At 36.7% G+C, this 20,818-nt stretch overlaps 1 long non-coding RNA gene across 1 annotated transcript; it reads left to right on the top strand.

Annotated features, from left to right (window-relative positions):
- Positions 1 to 13,049: 13,049 nt before the first annotated feature.
- Positions 13,050 to 16,828, top strand: LOC130655563 (uncharacterized). Its single transcript, XR_008984686.1, has 2 exons — positions 13,050 to 13,347; positions 16,394 to 16,828. It is a non-coding gene; the product is annotated as an uncharacterized LOC130655563 (long non-coding RNA).
- The last annotated feature ends 3,990 nt before the right edge of the window (positions 16,829 to 20,818 follow it).

Raw genomic sequence — 20,818 nt, 5'->3', positions numbered from 1 at the left:
TTAGACATGAATGCGAAATATTTTACAGAATGTCCGTTTTACACATTCCTCATTTGAAAACAATGAAAAAATAGGGTGTGATCTTGCAGTGATGTTTTATATTGAAACTCCAATCATATATGAATATAAAAAATAAAAACGTACATCGAGCTTGTCAAAATATATCTGCAAAATAATACTTTCAAAAGCTAGGCACTTTTATGGAAAATATCGTAAAACCACGAAATTTGCAGGTTAGTCACGCGGGTGAAGCCCGTTACTATGACGTCACAGTGGGAGAAATTGTAACAAAAATTACCGCCGTGTTATCGCCGGCAAACGAAAACACGCGATTTCTCGAAAATCCCGGACTCGGCCCGTATAGTCAAAAGTATACAAAGAAAGTACCCAGGGACTCAGCCCCTTTCCCGAACGATTTTTTAAATTATTTTTTCATCACTAAAACGCATGAGACTTGTAGTTTTCAAATATTTTTTCAATTTTGATGAGACGCTGAATAAAAGAAGTTTAATCGCCGGTAAACGAAAACACGCGATTTCCCGTAAACCCCGTAGTCGGCCCGTATAGTCAAAAGTATACAAAGAAGGTACCCAGGGAGTAAACTCATTTTCCGAACGATTTTTTAAATTATTTTTTCATCACTAAAACACATGAGACTTGTAGTTTTAAAAAATGTTTTCATTTTTGATGAGACACTGAATAAAAGAAGTTTAATCGCCGCAAAGGAAAACCCGCGATTTCCCGTAAACCCCGAAGTCGGCCCGTATAGTCAAAAGTATACAAAGAAATACCCAAGGAGTAAACTCATTTCCCGAACGATTTTTTAAATTATTTTTTCATCACTAAAACGCATGTGACTTGTAATTTTTAAAAATTTATTCATTTTTGATGAGACGCTGAAAAAAAGAAGTTTCATCGCCGGCAAACGAAAACACGCGATTTCTCGAAAATCCCGGACTCGGCCCGTATAGTCAAAAGTATACAAAGAAAGTACCCAGGGAGTTAGCCCATTTCCCGAACGATTTTTTAAATTATTTTTTCATCAATAAAACGCATGAGACTTGTAGTTTTCAAAAAATTTTTCATTTTTGATGAGACGCTGAATAAAAGAAGCTTAATCGCCGGTAAACGAAAACACGCGATTTCCCGTAAATCCCAGGGCTTTGCCCGTATGGTCGAATGTATATAAAGAAAGTTCCCAGGGAGTAAACTGATTTCCCGAACGATTTTTTAAATTATTTTTTCAGCACTAAGACGCATGAGACTAATAGTTTTCAAAAATGTTTTTACTTTTGATGAGACGCTGACAAAAAGAAGTTTAATCGCCGGCAAACGGAAAACCGCGATTTCCCGAAAATCCCTGACTCGGACCGTTTAGTCAGAAGTATAGAAAGAAAGTACCCAGGGAGTAAACTCATTTTCCGAACGATTTTTTAAATTATTTTTTTACCAGTAAATCGCATGAGACTTGTAATTTTCAAAAATGTTTTCATTTTTGATGAGACGCTGAAAAAAAGAAGTTTAATCGCCGGCAAACGAAAACACGCGATTTCCCGTAAATCCCGGACTCGGCCCGTATAGTCAAAAGTATACAAAGAAAGTACCCAGGGAGTAAACTCATTTCCCTAACGATTTTTTAAATTATTTTTTCATCACTAAAACGCATGAGACTTGTAGTTTTCAAAAATTTTTTCATTTTTGATGAAACGCTGAATAAAAGAAGTTTAATCGCCGGCAAACGAAAACACGCGATTTCCCGTAAACCCCGAAGTCGGCCCGTTTAGTCAGAAGTATAGAAAGAAAGTACCCAGGGAGTAAACTCATTTCCCGAACGATTTTTTAAATTATTTTTTCATCACTAAAACGCATGAGACTTGTAGTTTTCAAAAATTTTTTCATTTTCGATGAGACGCTGAATAAAAGAAGTTTAATCGCCGGCAAACGAAAACACGCGATTTCCCGTAAACCCCGAAGTCGGCCCGTATAGTCAAAAGTATACAAAGAAGGTACCCAGGGAGTAAACTCATTTCCCGAACGATTTTTTAAATTATTTTTTCATTACTAAAGCGCATGAGACTTGTAATTTTCAAAAATGTTTTCATGTTTGATGTGACGCTGAATAAAAGAAGTTTAATCGCCGGCAAACGAAAACCCGCGTTTTCCCGTAAATCCCGGACTCGGCCCGTATAGTCAAAAGTATACAAAGAAATACCCAAGGAGTAAACTCATTTCCCGAACGATTTTTTAAATTATTTTTTCATCACTAAAACGCATGTGACTTGTAATTTTTAAAAATTTATTCATTTTTAATGAGACGCTGACAAAAAGAAGTTTAATCGCCGGTAAACGAAAACACGCGATTTCCCGTAAATCCCAGGGCTTTGCCCGTATGGTCGAATGTATATAAAGAAAGTTCCCAGGGAGTAAACTGATTTCCCGAACGATTTTTTAAATTAATTTTTCAGCACTAAGACGCATGAGACTAATAGTTTTCAAAAATGTTTTTACTTTTGATGAGACGCTGACAAAAAGAAGTTTAATCGCCGGCAAACGGAAAACCGCGATTTCCCGAAAATCCCTGACTCGGCCCGTTTAGTCAGAAGTATAGAAAGAAAGTACCCAGGAAGTAAACTCATTTCCCGAACGATTTTTTAAATTATTTTTTTACCAGTAAATCGCACGAGACTTGTAATTTTCAAAAATGTTTTCATTTTTGATGAGACGCTGAAAAAAAGAAGTTTAATCGCCGGCAAACGAAAACACGCGATTTCCCGTAAATCCCGGACTCGGCCCGTATAGTCAAAAGTATACAAAGAAAGTACCCAGGGAGTAAACTCATTTCCCTAACGATTTTTTAAATTATTTTTTCATCACTAAAACGCATGAGACTTGTAGTTTTCAAAAATTTTTGATGAAACGCTGAATAAAAGAAGTTTAATCGCCGGCAAACGAAAACACGCGATTTCCCGTAAACCCCGAAGTCGGCCCGTATAGTCAAAAGTATACAAAGAAATTTCCCAGGGAGTAAACTCATTTTCCGATGGATTTTTTAAATTATTTTTGCAGCACTAAAACGCATGAGACTTGTAGTTTTCAAAAATGCTTTCATTTTTAATGAGACGCTGACAAAAAGAAGTTTAATCGCCGGCAAACGGAAAACCGCGATTTCCCGAAAATACCTGACTCGGCCCGTTTAGTCAGAAGTATAGAAAGAAAGTACCCAGGGAGTAAACTCATTTCCCGAACGATTTTTTAAATTATTTTTTCATCACTAAAACGCATGAGACTTGTAGTTTTCAAAAATTTTTTCATTTTCGATGAGACGCTGAATAAAAGAAGTTTAATCGCCGGCAAACGAAAACACGCGATTTCCCGTAAACCCCGAAGTCGGCCCGTATAGTCAAAAGTATACAAAGAAGGTACCCAGGGAGTAAACTCATTTCCCAAACGATTTTTTAAATTATTTTTTCATTACTAAAGCGCATGAGACTTGTAATTTTCAAAAATGTTTTCATGTTTGATGTGACGCTGAATAAAAGGAGTTTAATCGCCGGCAAACGAAAACCCGCGTTTTCCCGTAAATCCCGGACTCGGCCCGTATAGTCAAAAGTATACAAAGAAATTACCCAGGGAGTAAACTCATTTTCCGAACGATTTTTTAAATTATTTTTTCAGCACTAAAACGCATGAGTCTTGTAGTTTTTAAAAATGTTTTCATTTTTAATGAGACGCTGACAAAAAGAAGTTTAATCGCCGGCAAACGGAGACCCGCGATTTCCCGTGAATCCCTGACTCGGCCCGTTTAGTCAGAAGTATACAAAGACAGTGCCCAGGGAGTAAACTCATTTCCCGAACGATTTTTTAAATTATTTTTTTACCAGTAAATCGCATGAGACTTGTAATTTTCAAAAATGTTTTCATTTTTGATGAGACGCTGAAAAAAAGAAGTTTAATCGCCGGCAAACGAAAACACGCGATTTCCCGTAAATCCCGGACTCAGCCCGTATAGTCAAAAGTATACAAAGAAAGTACCCAGGGAGTAAACTCATTTCCCTAACGATTTTTTAAATTATTTTTTCATCACTAAAACGCATGAGACTTGTAGTTTTCAAAAATTTTTTCATTTTCGATGAAACGCTGAATAAAAGAAGTTTAATCGCCGGCAAACGAAAACACGCGATTTCCCGTAAACCCCGAAGTCGGCCCGTATAGTCAAAAGTATACAAAGAAGGTACCCAAGGAGTAAACTCATTTCCCGAACGATTTTTTAAATTATTTTTTCATCACTAAAACGCATGTGACTTGTAATTTTTAAAAATTTATTCATTTTTGATGAGACGCTGAAAAAAAGAAGTTTCATCGCCGGCAAACGAAAACACGCGATTTCTCGAAAATCCCGGACTCGGCCCGTATAGTCAAAAGTATACAAAGAAATACCCAAGGAGTAAACTCATTTCCCGAACGATTTTTTAAATTATTTTTTCATCACTAAAACGCATGTGACTTGTAATTTTTAAAAATTTATTCATTTTTGATGAGACGCTGAAAAAAAGAAGTTTCATCGCCGGCAAACGAAAACACGCGATTTCCCGTAAACCCCGAAGTCGGCCCGTATAGTCAAAAGTATACAAAGAAGGTACCCAAGGAGTAAACTCATTTCCCGAACGATTTTTTAAATTATTTTTTCATCACTAAAACGCATGTGACTTGTAATTTTTAAAAATTTATTCATTTTTGATGAGACGCTGAAAAAAAGAAGTTTCATCGCCGGCAAACGAAAACACGCGATTTCTCGAAAATCCCGGACTCGGCCCGTATAGTCAAAAGTATACAAAGAAATACCCAAGGAGTAAACTCATTTCCCGAACGATTTTTTAAATTATTTTTTCATCACTAAAACGCATGTGACTTGTAATTTTTAAAAATTTATTCATTTTTGATGAGACGCTGAAAAAAAGAAGTTTCATCGCCGGCAAACGAAAACACGCGATTTCTCGAAAATCCCGGACTCGGCCCGTATAGTCAAAAGTATACAAAGAAGGTACCCAAGGAGTAAACTCATTTCCCGAACGATTTTTTAAATTATTTTTTCATCACTAAAACGCATGTGACTTGTAATTTTTAAAAATTTATTCATTTTTGATGAGACGCTGAAAAAAAGAAGTTTCATCGCCGGCAAACGAAAACACGCGATTTCTCGAAAATCCCGGACTCGGCCCGTATAGTCAAAAGTATACAAAGAAATACCCAAGGAGTAAACTCATTTCCCGAACGATTTTTTAAATTATTTTTTCATCACTAAAACGCATGTGACTTGTAATTTTTAAAAATTTATTCATTTTTGATGAGACGCTGAAAAAAAGAAGTTTCATCGCCGGCAAACGAAAACACGCGATTTCTCGAAAATCCCGGACTCGGCCCGTATAGTCAAAAGTATACAAAGAAAGTACCCAGGGAGTTAGCCCATTTCCCGAACGATTTTTTAAATTATTTTTTCATCAATAAAACGCATGAGACTTGTAGTTTTCAAAAAATTTTTCATTTTTGATGAGACGCTGAATAAAAGAAGTTTAATCGCCGGTAAACGAAAACACGCGATTTCCCGTAAATCCCAGGGCTTTGCCCGTATGGTCGAATGTATATAAAGAAAGTTCCCAGGGAGTAAACTGATTTCCCGAACGATTTTTTAAATTAATTTTTCAGCACTAAGACGCATGAGACTAATAGTTTTCAAAAATGTTTTTACTTTTGATGAGACGCTGACAAAAAGAAGTTTAATCGCCGGCAAACGGAAAACCGCGATTTCCCGAAAATCCCTGAATCGGCCCGTTTAGTCAGAAGTATAGAAAGAAAGTACCCAGGAAGTAAACTCATTTCCCGAACGATTTTTTAAATTATTTTTTTACCAGTAAATCGCATGAGACTTGTAATTTTCAAAAATGTTTTCATTTTTGATGAGACGCTGAAAAAAAGAAGTTTAATCGCCGGCAAACGAAAACACGCGATTTCCCGTAAATCCCGGACTCGGCCCGTATAGTCAAAAGTATACAAAGAAAGTACCCAGGGAGTAAACTCATTTCCCTAACGATTTTTTAAATTATTTTTTCATCACTAAAACGCATGAGACTTGTAGTTTTCAAAAATTTTTGATGAAACGCTGAATAAAAGAAGTTTAATCGCCGGCAAACGAAAACACGCGATTTCCCGTAAACCCCGAAGTCGGCCCGTATAGTCAAAAGTATACAAAGAAATTTCCCAGGGAGTAAACTCATTTTCCGATGGATTTTTTAAATTATTTTTGCAGCACTAAAACGCATGAGACTTGTAGTTTTCAAAAATGCTTTCATTTTGAATGAGACGCTGACAAAAAGAAGTTTAATCGCCGGCAAACGGAAAACTGCGATTTCCCGAAAATACCTGACTCGGCCCGTTTAGTCAGAAGTATAGAAAGAAAGTACCCAGGGAGTAAACTCATTTCCCGAACGATTTTTTAAATTATTTTTTCATCACTAAATCGCATGAGACTTGTAGTTTTCAAAATTTTTTTCATTTTCGATGAGACGCTGAATAAAAGAAGTTTAATCGCCGGCAAACGAAAACACGCGATTTCCCGTAAACCCCGAAGTCGGCCCGTATAGTCAAAAGTATACAAAGAAGGTACCCAGGGAGTAAACTCATTTCCCGAACGATTTTTTAAATTATTTTTTCATTACTAAAGCGCATGAGACTTGTAATTTTCAAAAATGTTTTCATGTTTGATGTGACGCTGAATAAAAGAAGTTTAATCGCCGGCAAACGAAAACCCGCGTTTTCCCGTAAATCCCGGACTCGGCCCGTATAGTCAAAAGTATACAAAGAAATTACCCAGGGAGTAAACTCATTTTCCGAACGATTTTTTAAATTATTTTTTCAGCACTAAAACGCATGAGTCTTGTAGTTTTTAAAAATGTTTTCATTTTTAATGAGACGCTGACAAAAAGAAGTTTAATCGCCGGCAAACGGAGACCCGCGATTTCCCGTGAATCCCTGACTCGGCCCGTTTAGTCAGAAGTATACAAAGACAGTGCCCAGGGAGTAAACTCATTTCCCGAACGATTTTTTAAATTATTTTTTTACCAGTAAATCGCATGAGACTTGTAATTTTCAAAAATGTTTTCATTTTTGATGAGACGCTGAAAAAAAGAAGTTTAATCGCCGGCAAACGAAAACACGCGATTTCCCGTAAATCCCGGACTCAGCCCGTATAGTCAAAAGTATACAAAGAAAGTACCCAGGGAGTAAACTCATTTCCCTAACGATTTTTTAAATTATTTTTTCATCACTAAAACGCATGAGACTTGTAGTTTTCAAAAATTTTTTCATTTTCGATGAAACGCTGAATAAAAGAAGTTTAATCGCCGGCAAACGAAAACACGCGATTTCCCGTAAACCCCGAAGTCGGCCCGTATAGTCAAAAGTATACAAAGAAGGTACCCAGGGAGTAAAGTCATTTCCCGAACGATTTTTTAAATTATTTTTTCATTACTAAAGCGCATGAGACTTGTAATTTTCAAAAATGTTTTCATTTTTGATGAGACGCTGAATAAAAGAAGTTTAATCGCCGGCAAACGAAAACCCGCGATTTCCCGTAAATCCCGAACTCGGCCCGTGTAGTCAAAAGTATACAAAGAAATTTCCCAGGGAGTAAACTCATTTTCCGAACGATTTTTTAAATTATTTTTGCAGCACTAAAACGCATGAGACTTGTAGTTTTCAAAAATGTTTTCATTTTTAATGAGACGCTGACAAAAAGAAGTTTAATCGCCGGCAAACGGAAAACCACGATTTCCCGAAAATCCCTGACTCGGCCCGTTTAGTCAGAAGTATAGAAAGAAAGTACCCAGGGAGTAAACTCATTTCCCGAACGATTTTTTAAATTATTTTTTCATCACTAAAACGCATGAGACTTGTAGTTTTCAAAAATGCTTTCATTTTTAATGAGACGCTGACAAAAAGAAGTTTAATCGCCGGCACACGGAAAACCGCGATTTCCCGAAAATACCTGACTCGGCCCGTATAGTCAAAAGTATACAAAGAAAGTACCCAGGGAGTAAACTCATTTCCCTAACGATTTTTTAAATTATTTTTTCATCACTAAAACGCATGAGACTTGTAGTTTTCAAAAATTTTTTCATTTTCGATGAAACGCTGAATAAAAGAAGTTTAATCGCCGGCAAACGAAAACACGCGATTTCCCGTAAACCCCGAAGTCGGCCCGTATAGTCAAAAGTATACAAAGAAGGTACCCAAGGAGTAAACTCATTTCCCGAACGATTTTTTAAATTATTTTTTCATCACTAAAACGCATGTGACTTGTAATTTTTAAAAATTTATTCATTTTTGATGAGACGCTGAAAAAAAGAAGTTTCATCGCCGGCAAACGAAAACACGCGATTTCTCGAAAATCCCGGACTCGGCCCGTATAGTCAAAAGTATACAAAGAAATACCCAAGGAGTAAACTCATTTCCCGAACGATTTTTTAAATTATTTTTTCATCACTAAAACGCATGTGACTTGTAATTTTTAAAAATTTATTCATTTTTGATGAGACGCTGAAAAAAAGAAGTTTCATCGCCGGCAAACGAAAACACGCGATTTCCCGTAAACCCCGAAGTCGGCCCGTATAGTCAAAAGTATACAAAGAAGGTACCCAAGGAGTAAACTCATTTCCCGAACGATTTTTTAAATTATTTTTTCATCACTAAAACGCATGTGACTTGTAATTTTTAAAAATTTATTCATTTTTGATGAGACGCTGAAAAAAAGAAGTTTCATCGCCGGCAAACGAAAACACGCGATTTCTCGAAAATCCCGGACTCGGCCCGTATAGTCAAAAGTATACAAAGAAATACCCAAGGAGTAAACTCATTTCCCGAACGATTTTTTAAATTATTTTTTCATCACTAAAACGCATGTGACTTGTAATTTTTAAAAATTTATTCATTTTTGATGAGACGCTGAAAAAAAGAAGTTTCATCGCCGGCAAACGAAAACACGCGATTTCTCGAAAATCCCGGACTCGGCCCGTATAGTCAAAAGTATACAAAGAAAGTACCCAGGGAGTTAGCCCATTTCCCGAACGATTTTTTAAATTATTTTTTCATCAATAAAACGCATGAGACTTGTAGTTTTCAAAAATTTTTTCATTTTTGATGAGACGCTGAATAAAAGAAGTTTAATCGCCGGTAAACGAAAACACGCGATTTCCCGTAAATCCCAGGGCTTTGCCCGTATGGTCGAATGTATATAAAGAAAGTTCCCAGGGAGTAAACTGATTTCCCGAACGATTTTTTAAATTAATTTTTCAGCACTAAGACGCATGAGACTAATAGTTTTCAAAAATGTTTTTACTTTTGATGAGACGCTGACAAAAAGAAGTTTAATCGCCGGCAAACGGAAAACCGCGATTTCCCGAAAATCCCTGACTCGGCCCGTTTAGTCAGAAGTATAGAAAGAAAGTACCCAGGAAGTAAACTCATTTCCCGAACGATTTTTTAAATTATTTTTTTACCAGTAAATCGCATGAGACTTGTAATTTTCAAAAATGTTTTCATTTTTGATGAGACGCTGAAAAAAAGAAGTTTAATCGCCGGCAAACGAAAACACGCGATTTCCCGTAAATCCCGGACTCGGCCCGTATAGTCAAAAGTATACAAAGAAAGTACCCAGGGAGTAAACTCATTTCCCTAACGATTTTTTAAATTATTTTTTCATCACTAAAACGCATGAGACTTGTAGTTTTCAAAAATTTTTGATGAAACGCTGAATAAAAGAAGTTTAATCGCCGGCAAACGAAAACACGCGATTTCCCGTAAACCCCGAAGTCGGCCCGTATAGTCAAAAGTATACAAAGAAATTTCCCAGGGAGTAAACTCATTTTCCGATGGATTTTTTAAATTATTTTTGCAGCACTAAAACGCATGAGACTTGTAGTTTTCAAAAATGCTTTCATTTTGAATGAGACGCTGACAAAAAGAAGTTTAATCGCCGGCAAACGGAAAACTGCGATTTCCCGAAAATACCTGACTCGGCCCGTTTAGTCAGAAGTATAGAAAGAAAGTACCCAGGGAGTAAACTCATTTCCCGAACGATTTTTTAAATTATTTTTTCATCACTAAATCGCATGAGACTTGTAGTTTTCAAAATTTTTTTCATTTTCGATGAGACGCTGAATAAAAGAAGTTTAATCGCCGGCAAACGAAAACACGCGATTTCCCGTAAACCCCGAAGTCGGCCCGTATAGTCAAAAGTATACAAAGAAGGTACCCAGGGAGTAAACTCATTTCCCGAACGATTTTTTAAATTATTTTTTCATTACTAAAGCGCATGAGACTTGTAATTTTCAAAAATGTTTTCATGTTTGATGTGACGCTGAATAAAAGAAGTTTAATCGCCGGCAAACGAAAACCCGCGTTTTCCCGTAAATCCCGGACTCGGCCCGTATAGTCAAAAGTATACAAAGAAATTACCCAGGGAGTAAACTCATTTTCCGAACGATTTTTTAAATTATTTTTTCAGCACTAAAACGCATGAGTCTTGTAGTTTTTAAAAATGTTTTCATTTTTAATGAGACGCTGACAAAAAGAAGTTTAATCGCCGGCAAACGGAGACCCGCGATTTCCCGTGAATCCCTGACTCGGCCCGTTTAGTCAGAAGTATACAAAGACAGTGCCCAGGGAGTAAACTCATTTCCCGAACGATTTTTTAAATTATTTTTTTACCAGTAAATCGCATGAGACTTGTAATTTTCAAAAATGTTTTCATTTTTGATGAGACGCTGAAAAAAAGAAGTTTAATCGCCGGCAAACGAAAACACGCGATTTCCCGTAAATCCCGGACTCAGCCCGTATAGTCAAAAGTATACAAAGAAAGTACCCAGGGAGTAAACTCATTTCCCTAACGATTTTTTAAATTATTTTTTCATCACTAAAACGCATGAGACTTGTAGTTTTCAAAAATTTTTTCATTTTCGATGAAACGCTGAATAAAAGAAGTTTAATCGCCGGCAAACGAAAACACGCGATTTCCCGTAAACCCCGAAGTCGGCCCGTATAGTCAAAAGTATACAAAGAAGGTACCCAGGGAGTAAAGTCATTTCCCGAACGATTTTTTAAATTATTTTTTCATTACTAAAGCGCATGAGACTTGTAATTTTCAAAAATGTTTTCATTTTTGATGAGACGCTGAATAAAAGAAGTTTAATCGCCGGCAAACGAAAACCCGCGATTTCCCGTAAATCCCGAACTCGGCCCGTGTAGTCAAAAGTATACAAAGAAATTTCCCAGGGAGTAAACTCATTTTCCGAACGATTTTTTAAATTATTTTTGCAGCACTAAAACGCATGAGACTTGTAGTTTTCAAAAATGTTTTCATTTTTAATGAGACGCTGACAAAAAGAAGTTTAATCGCCGGCAAACGGAAAACCGCGATTTCCCGAAAATCCCTGACTCGGCCCGTTTAGTCAGAAGTATAGAAAGAAAGTACCCAGGGAGTAAACTCATTTCCCGAACGATTTTTTAAATTATTTTTTCATCACTAAAACGCATGAGACTTGTAGTTTTCAAAAATGCTTTCATTTTTAATGAGACGCTGACAAAAAGAAGTTTAATCGCCGGCAAACGGAAAACCGCGATTTCCCGAAAATACCTGACTCGGCCCGTTTAGTCAGAAGTATAGAAAGAAAGTACCCAGGGAGTAAACTCATTTCCCGAACGATTTTTTAAATTATTTTTTCATCACTAAAACGCATGAGACTTGTAGTTTTCAAAAATTTTTTCATTTTCGATGAGACGCTGAATAAAAGAAGTTTAATCGCCGGCAAACGAAAACACGCGATTTCCCGTAAACCCCGAAGTCGGCCCGTATAGTCAAAAGTATACAAAGAAGGTACCCAGGGAGTAAACTCATTTCCCGAACGATTTTTTAAATTATTTTTTCATTACTAAAGCGCATGAGACTTGTAATTTTCAAAAATGTTTTCATGTTTGATGTGACGCTGAATAAAAGAAGTTTAATCGCCGGCAAACGAAAACCCGCGTTTTCCCGTAAATCCCGGACTCGGCCCGTATAGTCAAAAGTATACAAAGAAATTACCCAGGGAGTAAACTCATTTTCCGAACGATTTTTTAAATTATTTTTTCAGCACTAAAACGCATGAGTCTTGTAGTTTTTAAAAATGTTTTCATTTTTAATGAGACGCTGACAAAAAGAAGTTTAATCGCCGGCAAACGGAGACCCGCGATTTCCCGTGAATCCCTGACTCGGCCCGTTTAGTCAGAAGTATACAAAGACAGTGCCCAGGGAGTAAACTCATTTCCCGAACGATTTTTTAAATTATTTTTTTACCAGTAAATCGCATGAGACTTGTAATTTTCAAAAATGTTTTCATTTTTGATGAGACGCTGAAAAAAAGAAGTTTAATCGCCGGCAAACGAAAACACGCGATTTCCCGTAAATCCCGGACTCAGCCCGTATAGTCAAAAGTATACAAAGAAAGTACCCAGGGAGTAAACTCATTTCCCTAACGATTTTTTAAATTATTTTTTCATCACTAAAACGCATGAGACTTGTAGTTTTCAAAAATTTTTTCATTTTCGATGAAACGCTGAATAAAAGAAGTTTAATCGCCGGCAAACGAAAACACGCGATTTCCCGTAAACCCCGAAGTCGGCCCGTATAGTCAAAAGTATACAAAGAAGGTACCCAGGGAGTAAAGTCATTTCCCGAACGATTTTTTAAATTATTTTTTCATTACTAAAGCGCATGAGACTTGTAATTTTCAAAAATGTTTTCATTTTTGATGAGACGCTGAATAAAAGAAGTTTAATCGCCGGCAAACGAAAACCCGCGATTTCCCGTAAATCCCGAACTCGGCCCGTATAGTCAAAAGTATACAAAGAAATTTCCCAGGGAGTAAACTCATTTTCCGAACGATTTTTTAAATTATTTTTGCAGCACTAAAACGCATGAGACTTGTAGTTTTCAAAAATGTTTTCATTTTTAATGAGACGCTGACAAAAAGAAGTTTAATCGCCGGCAAACGGAAAACCGCGATTTCCCGAAAATCCCTGACTCGGCCCGTTTAGTCAGAAGTATAGAAAGAAAGTACCCAGGGAGTAAACTCATTTCCCGAACGATTTTTTAAATTATTTTTTCATCACTAAAACGCATGAGACTTGTAGTTTTCAAAAATTTTTTCATTTTCGATGAGACGCTGAATAAAAGAAGTTTAATCGCCGGCAAACGAAAACACGCGATTTCCCGTAAACCCCGAAGTCGGCCCGTATAGTCAAAAGTATACAAAGAAGGTACCCAGGGAGTAAACTCATTTCCCGAACGATTTTTTAAATTATTTTTTCATTACTAAAGCGCATGAGACTTGTAATTTTCAAAAATGTTTTCATGTTTGATGTGACGCTGAATAAAAGAAGTTTAATCGCCGGCAAACGAAAACCCGCGTTTTCCCGTAAATCCCGGACTCGGCCCGTATAGTCAAAAGTATACAAAGAAATTACCCAGGGAGTAAACTCATTTTCCGAACGATTTTTTAAATTATTTTTTCAGCACTAAAACGCATGAGACTTGTAGTTTTCAAAAATGTTTTCATTTTTAATGAGACGCTGACAAAAAGAAGTTTAATCGCCGGCAAACGGAGACCCGCGATTTCTGGTGAATCCCTGACTCGGCCCGTTTAGTCAGAAGTATACAAAGACAGTGCCCAGGGAGTAAACTCATTTCCCGAACGATTTTTTAAATTATTTTTTTACCAGTAAATCGCATGAGACTTGTAATTTTCAAAAATGTTTTCATTTTTGATGAGACGCTGAATAAAAGAAGTTTTATCGCCGGCAAACGAAAACCCGCGATTTCCCGTAAATCCCGGACTCGGCCCGTAAAGTCAAAAGTATACAAAGAAATTACCCAGGGAGTAAACTCATTTTCCGAACGATTTTTTAAATTATTTTTTCAGCACTAAAACGCATGAGACTTGTAGTTTTCAAAAATTTTTTTCATTTTTAATGAGACGCTGACAAAAAGAAGTTTAATCGCCGGCAAACGGAAACCCGCGATTTCCCGTAAATCCCTGACTCGGCCCGTTTAGTCAGAAGTATACAAAGAAAGTACCCAGGGAGTAAACTCATTCCCGAACGATTTTTTAAATTATTTTTTCATCACTAAAACGCATGAGACTTGTAGTTTTCAATAAATTTTACATTTTTGATGAGACGCTGAATAAAAGAGGTTTAATCGACGGTAAACGAAAACACGCGATTTCCCGTAAACCCCGGAGTCGGCCCGTATAGTCAAAAGTATACAAAGAAGGTACGTAGGGAGTAAACTCATTTCCCGAACGATTTTTTAAATTATTTTTTCAACACTAAAACGCATGAGACTTGTAGTTTTCAAAAATTTTTTCATTTTTGATGAGACGCTGAATAAAAGAGGTTTAATCGCCGGTAAACGAAAACACGCGATTTCCCATAAACCCCGGAGTCGGCCCGTATAGTCAAAAGTATACAAAGAAGGTACGCAGGGAGTAAACTCATTTCCCGAACGATTTTTTAAATTATTTTTTCAGCACTAAAACGCAAGAGACTTGTAGTTTTAAAAAATGTTTTCATTTTTGATGAGACACTGAATAAAACAAGTTTAATCGCCGGCAAACGAAAACCCGCGATTTTCCGTAAACCCCGGAGTCGGCCCGTATAGTCAAAAGTGCACAAAGAAAGTACCCAGGGAGTAAACTCATTTCCCGAACGATTTTTTAAATTATTTTTTCATCACTAAAACGCATGAGACTTGTAGTTTTCAAAAATGTTTTCATTTTTTATGAGACGCTGAATAAAATAAGTTTAATCGCCGGCAAACAAAAACCCGCGATTTCCCGTAAATCCCGGACGCGGCCCGTATAGTCAAAAGTATACAAAGAAAGTACCCAGGGAGTAAACTCATTTCCCGAACGATTTTTTAAATTATTTTTTCATCACTAAAACGCATGAGACTTGTAGTTTTCAAAAATTTTTTCATTTTCGATGAGACGCTGAATAAAAGAAGTTTAATCGCCGGCAAACGAAAACACGCGATTTCCCGTAAACCCCGGATTCGGCCCGTATAGTCGAATGTATATAAAGAAGGTACGCAGGGAGTAAACTCATTTCCCAAACGATTTTTTAAATTATTTTTTCAACACTATAACGCATGAGACTTGTAGTTTTCAAAAAAATTTTTATTTTTGATGAGACGCTGAATAAAAGAGGTTTAATCGCCGGTAAACGAAAACACGCGATTTCCCGTAAACCCCGGAGTCGGCCCGTATAGTCAAAAGTATACAAAGAAGGTACGCAGGGAGTAAACTCATTTCCCGAACGATTTTTTAAATTATTTTTTCAGCACTAAAACGCATGAGACTTGTAGTTTTAAAAAATGTTTTCATTTTTGATGAGACACTGAATATAAGAAGTTTAATCGCCGGCAAACGAAAACCCGCGATTTTCCGTAAACCCCGGAGTCGGCCCGTATAGTCAAAAGTGCACAAAGAAAGTATCCAGGGAGTAAACTCAATTCCCGAACGATTTTTTAAATTATTTTTTCATCACTAAAACGCATGAGACTTGTAGTTTTCAAAAATGTTTTCATTTTTTATGAGACGCTGAATAAAATAAGTTTAATCGCCGGCAAACAAAAGCCCGCGATTTCCCGTAAATCCCGGACGCGGCCCGTATAGTCAAAAGTATACAAAGAAAGTACCCAGGGAGTAAACTCATTTCCCGAACGATTTTTTAAATTATTTTTTCATCACTAAAACGCATGAGACTTGTAGTTTTCAAAAATTTTTTCATTTTCGATGAGACGCTGAATAAAAGAAGTTTAATCGCCGGCAAACGAAAACACGCGATTTCCCGTAAACCCCGGATTCGGCCCGTATTGTCAAAAGTATACAAAGAAGGTACCCAGGGAGTAAACTCATTTCCCGAACGATTTTTTAAATTATTTTTTCATTACTAAAACGCATGAGACTTGTAATTCTCAAAAATGTTTTCATTTTTGATGAGACGCTGAATAAAAGAAGTTTAATCGCTGGCAAACGGAAACCCGCGATTTCCCGTAAATCCCAGGGCTTTGCCCGTATAGTCGAATGTATATAAAGAAGGTACGCAGGGAGTAAACTCATTTCCCGAACGATTTTTTAAATTATTTTTTCAACACTAAAACGCATGAGACTTGTAGTTTTCAAAAAAATTTTTATTTTTGATGAGACGCTGAATAAAAGAGGTTTAATCGCCGGTAAACGAAAACACGCGATTTCCCGTAAACTCCGGATTCGGCCCGTATTGTCAAAAGTATACAAAGAAGGTACCCAGGGAGTAAACTCATTTCCCGAACGATTTTTTAAATTATTTTTTCAGCACTAAAACGCATGAGACTTGTAGTTTTAAAAAATGTTTTCATTTTTGATGAGACACTGAATATAAGAAGTTTAATCGCCGGCAAACGAAAACCCGCGATTTTCCGTAAACCCCGGAGTCGGCCCGTATAGTCAAAAGTATACAAAGAAAGTACCCAGGGAGTAAACTCATTTCCCGAACTATTTTTTAAATTATTTTTTCATCACTAAAACGCATGAGACTTGTAGTTTTCAAAAAATTTTTCATTTTCGATGAGACGCTGAATAAAAGAAGTTTTATCGCCGGCAAACGAAAACACGCGATTTCCCGTAAACCCCGGATTCGGCCCGTATTGTCAAAAGTATACAAAGAAGGTACCCAGGGAGTAAACTCATTTCCCGAACGATTTTTTAAATTATTTTTTCATTACTAAAACGCATGAGACTTGTAATTCTCAAAAATGTTTTCATTTTTGATGAGACGCTGAATAAAAGAAGTTTAATCGCTGGCAAACGGAAACCCGCGATTTCCCGTAAATCCCAGGGCTTTGCCCGTATAGTCGAATGTATATAAAGAAAGTTCCCAGGGAGTAAACTGATTTCCCGAACGATTTTTTAAATTATTTTTTCAGCACTAAGACGCATGAGAATAATAGTTTTCAAAAATGTTTTTATTTTTGATGAGACGCTGAATAAAAGACGTTTAATCGCTGACAAACGAAAACCCGCGATTTCCTGTAAATCCCAGTGCTTTGCCTGTATAGTCGAATGTATATAAAGAAAGTTCCCAGAGAGTAAACTGATTTCCCGAACGATTTTTTAAATTATTTTTTCAGCACTAAGACGCATGAGACTTATAGTTTTCAAAAATGTTTTTATTTTTGATGAGACGCTGAATAAAAGAAGTTTAATTGCGAGCAAACGAAAACTCACGATTTCGCGTAAATCCCGGACTCGGCCCGTATAGTCAAAAGTATACAAAGAAAGTACCCAGGGATTAAACCCATTTCCCGAACGACTTTTTTAATTATTTTTTCACCAGTAAAACGCATGAGACTTGTAGTTTTCAAATATGTTTTCATTTTTTATGAGACGCTGAATAAAATAAGTTTAATCGCCGGCAAACAAAAACCCGCGATTTCCCGCAAATCCCGGACTCGGCCCGTATTGTCAAAAGTATACAGAGAAAGTACCCAGGGAGTAAACTCATTTCCCGAACGATTTTTTAAATTATTTTTTCAACACTAAAACGCATGAGACTTGTAGTTTTCAAAAAAATTTTCATTTTTGATGAGACGCTGAATAAAAGAGGTTTAATCGCCGGTGAACGAAAACACGCGATTTTCCGTAAACCCCGGAGTCGGCCCATATAGTCAAAAGTATACAAAGAAGGTACGCAGGGAGTAAACTCATTTCTTGAACGATTTTTTAAATTATTTTTTCAGCACTAAAACGCATGAGACTTGTAGTTTTAAAAAATGTTTTCATTTTTGATGAGACACTGAATAAAAGAAGTTTAATGGCCGGCAAACGAAAACCCGCGATTTCCCGTAAACCCCGGAGTCGGCCCGTATCGTCAAAAGTACACAAAGAAAGTACCCAGGGAGTAAACTCATTTCCCGAACGATTTTTTAAATTAGTTTTTCATCACTAAAACGCATGTGACTTGTAATTTTCAAAAATTTATTCATTTTTGATGAGATGCTGAAAAAAAGAAGTTTTATCGCCGGCAAACGAAAACACGCGATTTCTCAAAAATCCCGGACTCGGCCCGTATGGTCAAAAGTATACAAAGAAAGTACCCAGGGAGTTAGCCCCTTTCCCGAACGATTTTTTAAATTATTTTTTCATCACTAGAACGCATGAGACTTGTAGTTTTAAAAAATGTTTTCATTTTTGATGAGACACTGAATAAAAGAAGTTTAATGGCCGGCAAACGAAAACCCGCGATTTCCCGTAAACCCCGGAGTCGCCCGTATCGTCAAAAGTACACAAAGAAAGTACCCAGGGAGTAAACTCATTTCCCGAACGATTTTTTAAATTAGTTTTTCATCACTAAAACGCATGTGACTTGTAATTTTCAAAAATTTATTCATTTTTGATGAGATGCTGAAAAAAAGAAGTTTTATCGCCGGCAAACGAAAACACGCGATTTCTCAAAAATCCCGGACTCGGCCCGTATGGTCAAAAGTATACAAAGAAAGTACCCAGGGAGTTAGCCCCTTTCCCGAACGATTTTTTAAATTATTTTTTCATCACTAGAACGCATGAGACTTGTAGTTTTCAAATATTTTTTCATTTTTGATGAGACGCTGAATAAAAGAAGTTTAATCGCCGGTAAACTAAAACACGCGATTTCCCGTAAACCCCGTAGTCGACCCGTATAGTCAAAGGTATACAAAGAAGGTACCCAGGGAGTAAACTCATTTCCCGAACGATTTTTTAAATTATTTTTTCATCACTAAAACGCATGAGACTTGTAGTTTTAAAAAATGTTTTTATTTTTGATGAGACACTGAATAAAAGAAGTTTAATCGCCGGCAAACGAAAACCCGCGATTTCCCGTAAACCCCGAAGTCGGCCCGTATAGTCAAAAGTATACAAAGAAATATCCAAGGAGTAAACTCATTTCCCGAACGATTTTTTAAATTATTTTTTCATCACTAAAACGCATGTGACTTGTAATTTTTAAAAATGTATTCATTTTTGATGAGACGCTGAAAAAAAGAAGTTTCATCGCCGGCAAACGAAAACACGCGATTTCTCGAAAATCCCGGACTCGGCCCGTATAGTCAAAAGTATACAAAGAAAGTACCCAGGGAGTTAGCCCATTTCCCGAACGATTTTTTAAATTATTTTTTCATCAATAAAACGCATGAGACTTGTAGTTTTCAAAAAATTTTTCATTTTTGATGAGACGCTGAATAAAAGAAGTTTAATCGCCGGTAAACGAAAACACGCGATTTCCCGTAAATCCCAGGGCTTTGCCCGTATGGTCGAATGTATATAAAGAAAGTTCCCAGGGAGTAAACTGATTTCCCGAACGATTTTTTAAATTATTTTTTCAGCACTAAGACGCATGAGACTAATAGTTTTCAAAAATGTTTTTACTTTTGATGAGACGCTGAATAAAAGACGTTTAATCGCTGACAAACGAAAACCCGCGATTTCCCGTAAATCCCAGGGCTTTGCCTGTATAGTCGAATGTATATAAAGAAAGTTCCCAGGGAGTAAACTGATTTCCCGAACGATTTTTTAAATTATTTTTTCAGCACTAAGACGCATGAGACTTATAGTTTTCAAAAATGTTTTTATTTTTGATGAGACGCTGAATAAAAGAAGTTTAATTGCCAGCAAACGAAAACTCGCGATTTCCCGTAAATCCCGGACTCGGCCCGTATAGTCAAAAGTATACAAGGAAAGTATCCAGGGAGTAAACCCATTTCCCGAACGACTTTTTAAATTATTTTTTCACCAGTAAAACGCATGAGACTTGTAGTTTTCAAATATGTTTTCATTTTTTATGAGACGCTGAATAAAATAAGTTTAATCGCCGGCAAACGAAAACCCGCGATTTCCCGCAAATCCTGGACTCGGCCCGTATAGTCAAAAGTATACAGAGAAAGTACCCAGGGAGTAAACTCATTTCCCGAACGATTTTTTAAAATATTTTTTCATCACTAAAACGCACGAGACTTGTAGTTTTCAAAAAAATTTTCATTTTTGATGAGACGCTGAATAAAAGAGGTTTAATCGCCGGTGAACGAAAACACGCGATTTTCCGTAAACCCCGGAGTCGGCCCGTATAGTCAAAAGTATACAAAGAAGGTACGCAGGGAGTAAACTCATTTCCTGAACGATTTTTTAAATTATTTTTTCAGCACTAAAACGCATGAGACTTGTAGTTTTAAAAAATGTTTTCATTTTTGATGAGACACTGAATAAAAGAAGTTTAATCGCCGGCAAACGAAAACCCGCGATTTCCCGTAAACCCCGGAGTCGGCCCGTATCGTCAAAAGTACACAAAGAAAGTACCCAGGGAGTAAACTCATTTCCCGAACGATTTTTTAAATTATTTTTTCATCACTAAAACGCATGTGACTTGTAATTTTCAAAAATTTATTCATTTTTGATGAGATGCTGAAAAAAAGAAGTTTTACACGGCGGTAATATTCTTTCCATTTTCTCCCGTTTGCAGAAATTGCGTAACATATTTTTCTCCGAAAAACCGGTAATCGATTTTTTCTACAGGTTATTATTTTAAGCGACGAAAATTCATCGGTCCCGTAGCTTCTAAGTAATTGACCTGCATTTTCCGCATTCGTAGTTTTGAAGCGGTTCATTTTGATTTGTGCTGGCCCGCTAGCTAAGTTACTGAAAAGCTATCAGACGCA

The sequence above is a fragment of the Hydractinia symbiolongicarpus genome, chromosome 8 (assembly GCF_029227915.1).
Source record: "Hydractinia symbiolongicarpus strain clone_291-10 chromosome 8, HSymV2.1, whole genome shotgun sequence".
Lineage (NCBI taxonomy): Eukaryota > Metazoa > Cnidaria > Hydrozoa > Anthoathecata > Hydractiniidae > Hydractinia > Hydractinia symbiolongicarpus.
This window is presented reverse-complemented; position numbering and strand designations above follow the sequence as displayed.